The following is a 7,221-nucleotide window of genomic DNA, read 5'->3' as shown; positions in this document are numbered from 1 at the left end:
GGCCCACCGCACAGCCTGGGGCCGCAAGCCTGCACGCCCGGCCCTCGCGTCCCTCTGGATGCGCACAGGAGGACAGTACTGTGTGATGCCACTGACATGAAATAACTAGAAGCAGCAAATTCATAGCGACGGGAAGTCCATCAGAGGCCACCAGGGACGCCGAGGGAAGGCGGGCGCAGGGGACCCACCCGGAGGCGGCAGGAAGCCCACGTGGCGTCGGCGCCCAGGCGGCTGCTGGAGCCCGCAGAAGTCCAGCTCAGAGCAAGACTCCCTCCCGGGCCAGGCGGAGCCCGGGACGTTCCCCAGGACTTCCTCCCTGGGGGGCCGAGGGGGGCGGTCAGTCACCGCAGCGGGCGGCCGGGACCCTCCCCTGCCCTTAGCAAAGGCGCATAAGCAACGGCTTAAAAAGCAGGCGCCGCGCTCCCGGCTCTTCCTTCCCCTGCCCGTCCCGCTGCCCGTCCCGCTCCGCTCCCGCGCCCCGCGCCCGCGCTCGCGTGTCCCCGCGTGGATCCACACGCCGCAAAACCCGGGCCTTTATCATCTGCGGTGGGGAAGCGCGGCCTGCGAGCCGGCCCTGTCACTCTCCCGCCCCCTCCTCTACCCGGGACCCCTGCTCTGTTATTCTCCCCATTTCTCTTCCCTTCTGGCTGAATAAACCGTGGCCTGACTCAGCCGGCGGCTCCTGCAGTCCATTTCTGCAGCACAGCCGAGAACCTGGACAAAACCCGGTTATCCAGGGCGGGCGAGGGGGAACGCGGGGTCAACGCTTACAGGGCGGTCTGTGCGCGGTGCTGGGGAGGGTCTGGTGCCGGCAGTGGTGATGGAAGCGACATCGGGAGAGCGTCAGCCCCGTGGAGAGAGTGCGTGGAGGAGCACGAGGAGGGGGCGAGGGGAGAGGAGGGCGGGAACCGGAGGGGGAGGGGGAGGAGGGGGGTCTGGAGGGACGGGCTGGGGAGACACCGCGCTGTGGGCCGCGCGGCCACTTGAGCTCGGGTCCCCAAGCCCCGAGGCCCGCAGCGCCAGGCCGCCCGCGCGCCGCCCTGCCCCTCCAGGCCCGCAGCGGCTCCGGCCGGTGGGCGCCCTGCTCGGCTCCTCACCAGCTGCCCGCGCCCTCAGGCGGTGCTGGCTCATTCCTACCCCGCTGGCAAACGCACCCCGTGTCCCCACCCCGTGGAGGGAGACCTCGGCCCCTCCCACGCCCGCAGCGCCCGCGGGGTCCTCCTTAGAGACACGCAGGCGGGGCCCGCACTCCTCGACCTGGCTCCTCTGGGCTGTGGGCCTCCCCTTCCAGACACACTGTCCCCCCGCCCCACTGGGCACTCCCGGAGCCCTGGTCTCGAGGCCACGGCGGTGCCCACGCGGGGAAGGTGGGGGCCACGGGCGCCCCCGCAGCCTGCACGCCGCGCTTCCTCCCGGTGCCCCCTTCCACGCAAAAGGCCTCTCCACGCTCCCCCCACGACCCCGGGGGGCCGGCACGAGGCGCCACCCTCCTTGCTCTCGGGGAGCTAGCGACGTCCCACACCAGGAAGTCGTGGCTGCCATGTGCCCTCGGCGGCGAGGCCTGGTCACCCCACCCCGGCCGGCACCAGCCAGGGGACCCTCGCACTGCCACGAGGGTCCTGCCACCCCTGCTGCAGCCGCCCTCGCCCACTCACTGCTTGGTCAGGCCGGGTGCGGCGTCAGAGCTCCTGCACCGCCCTCACTCCCGCTTCTCCCGCAGGTGGACGGGGTAAGGCCACGTGTCTCTGCCCATCTCCCCCCAAGGCCGGAGCTGCTACTGGGCTGGAAGGCAGGGCTCCTGCCCTCGTTTCCTGGCCACATCCCTGGCGTCCACCACGGCCTGTCCCCCTGAGAATGGGCTCCCCTTAAGGAGAGCTGCAGGCTGCCCTCCCCTCCCGCCCTGCCGTCCCAGGCCCAGGCTATCTGGAAGGTTCTGAGTTGCAAATGCTCTTCCTCTCCCATAGCCCCATTTGGCCGCTGTTCCCAGGAGACGGTGCTTGGACTGGCACAGAAAGCTCCAGGCTGGGCCACACGGTGGAAAGGCGCTGCTGGACGGACAGTGCCCCCCGGGGGCCGGGCAAAGGGCAGGGGGTGGGTGGGCACGCTTTCCTCTTGGGAGCTGGGAGGCCAGGTCCACGGTTCCCACCACCGGAGCACACGATTGAATCTCACCTGTTTCCACACCCAGGGCCTTGAGTCTGGTCTGGGACCCCGTCCCACACCGGGGCTTCGCTCTGGATGGACTGGGAGCCGGACGCCCGCTTCCTGGGTGGCTGTGGGGAGTCGGATTCCCCAAACTGGGAGCACCAATATCCCAGGTAACTGCCCATCCTGTCCCCACCGGCCCCCGCCCCAAGCCCACCTTCCTGTCACGAAGGAACAAGGAGCTGAGCTGCGAAGCCACAGCGGTGTTTACTTGGGCTCTGGGAACTGCAATTTGGCGAGCTCGGATTCTGGGAGCAGCCCACGTACTGACCCGTGGTGCTTCCAGGCGAAGGCTTTTACAGGAAGAGAAGAAGATTGGACTAGATGTTTAGGGTGTTTGGGGGCACCGTGATGTCCTTCAGGCTAACAGTTCGCTGCGTTCTGTACCTTGGGGTTGGATTCTAGTGTCCGATGTCCTTGAGGTTTTGGGGAATGCGGCTGCTTGAGGTTGTGCCTACTGCTGCAGTTTGTGCATCTGCTGAGACTCCCAGAGTGGCCACCCGGCTGCCTTTTAAAGATTTATTTTTTATTTCTCTCCCCTTCCCCCCCCCCCCCATTGTCTGCTCTCTGTGTCCATTCACTGTGTGTTCTTCTGTGACCGCTTCTATCCTTATCAGCGGCACTGGGAATCTGTGTTTCTTTTTGTTGCATCATCTTGTTGTGTCAGCTCTCCATGTGTGTGGTGCCATTCTCGGCAGGCTGCACTTTCTTTTGCGCTGGGCGGCTCTCCTTACGGGGTGCACTCCTTGCGCGTGGGGCTCCCCTACGTGGGGGACACCCCTGCGGGGCACGGCACTCCTTGCGCGCACCAGCACTGCGCATGGGCCAGCTCCACACGGGTCAAGGAGGCCGGGGATTTCAACCGCGGTCCTCCCATGTGGTAGATGGACGCCCTAACCACTGGGCCAAGTCCGCTTCCCCTGGCTGCGTTTTAAATCTCTGAGTCAGAGGAACTCTGTTTTGTTTTCTTTTACATCCCTGATCTCCCAGCTCTCCCATTTTTCTAAAACCTCACCTTCCCAGTCCCTTTGGTCTCCAAAATTGCTATTAAAGAAAAAAAAGTGTAAGTAGACAAAGCCATGGCTGTTGTACAAACAGAGGATAAGCAGGGGTAGAGGGTGGGCCAGGGTTCCTGGTCCCCGGGGCTGTGTGGTTTTCCACTGGAAGCACCGGTAATAGTTTTTGCTTATTCCAAATTGGCATAGTTTCCCTCCTTTTGATAAAAAATAACTTTTAAAAAATCACCGCAGAACATAAAATGAGGTTGGCTCATAAATGAGGTCTAATTATTTACTCCCGTCACAAGAGCTGTTGACACCGAATAGGCCACCTAAAGTTTGCTTTGCCAAGTTTCCAGGAGAAATCTGAGCAGACGTTCAAATGCCTCTAATTGTTTGCTATCCCCAAGTGGGAAACACAACACCTGTGATTTGGGTGAATTTCTCTGGGTCCTGGATGTACTAGGAAGTGGCCCTCCGGAGTACCCACAGGGCTGGGAACCCACAACGTTGGGGGCTTTTGTCCTGGGGCCCGTGGAGTCACCCTACTTCCTTGCAAGTGACACCGAGCCCCAGTTCTGGAGGAGCTCTCAACAGGACGTGCCAGGCGAGCCCTCAGCTGCGCGGCCAGTTTTCCCATTAGATCCTGGAAAAAAGGAAGGTTGATTCTTAACAAACGGCTGCAAGCATGTAGATTGCCATGGAAAGTAACTCAGTGGCTTAACTCAACAGAAATGCATTCTTTCACAGCTCAGGGGACTGGAAGTCTGGATTCCTGGCTAGGCCCTGCACCCCCCCGAAGGCCCCTGGGCTCTTCCTGGGCTCTGCAGGGGGCTGGCCATCCTTGGTTCCTTGGCTCATCAGCGCAGCACTCTGACTTCTGTGTCCAGGGTTCTCCCTGTGCATCGCCTTGTGAGGATATGGCGTCTGGTTTAGGGCCCACCTGGTCCCATATGGCCTCACCTTAACCGAGTGCTCTGCAGAGACCCTACTTCCAAATAAGGCTGCATTCTGAGGTTCCATGAATTTGGGGCGGGGACATTGTTCAAAGCAGTACACATAGCAGGGAGCAGATGTGGCTCAAGCGGTTGGGTGCCCGCCTTCCACAAGGAAGGTACTAGGTGCCTTCTAAAGAAGATGAGCAGACACAATGAGCAGACAATGAGTGGAAGCAATAAGCAGACAAAGAAGCCATCTTCGAGGTGGGAGGAAAAGCCTTATTTGAAAAAAAAAAAAGCAGTATGCTCAGGAAGAGTTTCTGAATATGTGGGTGAGCATCGGGTGCCATTTAGAATGGTTGCAATTCAGTTCACAGAAACAGAGTGCTCTCAACGGACGTGGGCTGCAGCGCGCTTGAGAGTGAAGAGGAAGGCCTTCCTGTGCGCCCAGAAAGAGACACTGAACCTCGACAGTGTCCAGAGAGGAGACCACGTCAATGCTTTCCTCGTGGGCTGGCTCAGCCCTGCGCTGGTAATTCCTGGTCTGCTCGCCCCAGAGCCATCTGCCTTTCCACTAAGGAGCCTGGAGAGCTGCGCCCATCCCCAGAACAGTCAGGAGTCGGCTGAGCGATGCCAGGCAAAGCCTGTGCCCAGAGTCTGTCCTTCGATGGGCCAGGGGTTCAAAGTATTTGGCGCTGCCCTTCTCCAAAGGCCTCTGGCACCGTCCTTGGTTGAAGACACAGCCTCTAAGCCAAGCGCGGAACCTTCAGGCAACCGTCCGAGTAAATCGAGTCTCGCTGTGGTGGCAGGGCTGTAAAGGGCATGTTTTCTTGACCCCTAAAGTTTTCGAATGTGAAAGGTCTGGCAAGGGTTCCTACTGAGAATACCACAACTAAATTTTTTTTCTCTCCCCTACCCCCCCCCGGTTGTCTGCTCTCTGTGTCTATTTGCTGTGTGTTCCTCTGTGTCCACTTACATTCTTGTCAGCAGCACCAGGAATCTGTGTCTCTTTTTGTTGCCTCATCTTGCTGCGTCAGCTCTCTATGTGTGCAGCACCACTCTTGGGCAGGCTGCGCTTTTTTTGTGCGGGGCGGCTCTCCTTGCAGGGCATACTCCTTGCATGTGGGGCTCCCCTATGCGGGGGACACCCCTGTGTGGCACAGCACTCCTTGCACACACCAGCACTGTGCGTGGGCCAGCTCCACACGGGTCAAGGAGGCCCGAGGTTTGAACCCTGGACCTCCCAAATGTTAGGTGGACACTCTATCAGTTGAGCCAAATCTGCTTCCCCTAACAAAGAATTTGGTTGTTTGTGTGTCAGGTCAAAGAAGACAAGAAAGCCATTCTACCAAAATCAGACAAATGTCTTTACAGACAATAGCTAAACCTGCCTTCAAAGAAGACAATAAAGATTACATGATATTTATAAATATGGATGAATAATTCTTATAGAGGAAAAATTTGTGATAATTAATAATCTTGAGGCAAAATATACATCAAATGCCAAGAATATGCCGGGAACACCAATGAAGTGATGCCGTCTGCAGCGGGTATTGATATTTCTATCTTGATAAAGCTCCCTGGGAGAGGCTGCCCTGCCTGCAGTGGAGCCACCAGCCTAGCAGGTGCTGGACTCCAGTTAAGGAAGCAATGCTGAGGCCAAGTTAACATTTTAAGTAATAACAAACTGATGGCTGATAACACTTTACTGTTGTTGCCAAAGGTCCTTGGGCAAAGCACCAGCAGGACTCTGATAAATAAAGAAAAACTCTACAAAATGACTTTGTGAGTTTTGATCAGTGCTTCCCTTGAGGTTGGAACACATCAAGGACATGAGAATATGAAGAAAAAATCCCCACGGACTGACCGTGAAACTGAGTTTCTACAATGTTTATATTAATAACATTTTACCGATAGAAATGTAACCTGAGCACTTCTTCCAATGGGACAACTCTTCCCATGAAACTTTGCAAAGCAAAAACAGAAGTAATTACTGGGAGTGGATGGAGCTCAAGTGGTTGAGCGTCGGCGTCCCATGAACAAGGTCCTGGGTTCAATCCCTGGTGCCTCCTGAAAAAAAAAAAGAAAAAGGAATTACTTCTCCTGCCTCTCTTTTCATAAGTTGAAAGAACAAATCTCTGGGAAGTGCCAAAGATCGTTTAGGTAGAGAAGATAGCCTGGGAGGAATTGGAACTCCTGTTTGTTGTTGGTGGGACTGAAAACCAGTGCAGCCACTTTGGAAAATTGCCTGATTCTTACTCAAAATGTTAAAAGTAGAGTTATTACATGCCCCAGTAACAAGTAACAAGTAATACTACTTGTTCATAGCAGCATTATTCATGATAGCCAAAAAGCAGAGACAGCCCAAATGTCCGACAGTTGAATAATGGATAAATAAAACGTGGCCTCTCCAGGCAATGACCGTTCTTCAGCCCCGGAAAGGAGGGATGAGCTGGTCCACACTGCAGTGCGGTGAGCCTTAGAAACACTGTGCCATGGAAGACCACACAGTGTGTGAGTCCATTCACATAAAATGTACAAAACAGACGACTCTATAGACAGAAAATAGGTAAGTGGTTGCCTAGGGCAGGGGTGGGTATGATGGGGAGGTGATGGCTGAAAAGTGTAGGTTTCTTTTGGGGGTTGTATTAGTCAGCCAAAGGGGTGCTGGTGCAAAATGCCAGCACTCAGTTGGCTTTTGTAAAGGATATTTATTTGGGGTAGAAGCTTACAGTCACAAGGCCATAAAGCGTGAATTACTTCCCTCCCCAAAGTCTGAGGCCACGTGTTGGGGCAAGATGGCTGCCGACGTCCGCATGGCTCAGCCTTCCTCTTCCTCCGGTGGCTCCGTGGTCCCAGCTCCTTCCTTTCTCAGCTGTAGTGTAGCATAAGCCTCATCTCTCTCCCCAGGACTCGTCTCTTTCTGGGCTTTCTCAGCTGTTCAGGGCTCTGGCCTCTTCAGCTACAAACTATCAGGCGAATAGCTTGGCTCTCTCCCACGGGGTCCAGCGCCCACAACTAAACTACTCCTTTGCTGTGTCATTTTCTCTGTGAGAAAGGGGGCAGGGACTCAACGTCCT

The sequence above is a fragment of the Dasypus novemcinctus genome, chromosome 14 (genome assembly GCF_030445035.2).
Source record: "Dasypus novemcinctus isolate mDasNov1 chromosome 14, mDasNov1.1.hap2, whole genome shotgun sequence".
NCBI classification, from domain to species: domain Eukaryota; kingdom Metazoa; phylum Chordata; class Mammalia; order Cingulata; family Dasypodidae; genus Dasypus; species Dasypus novemcinctus.
Note: the sequence above shows the minus strand (reverse complement) of the source record.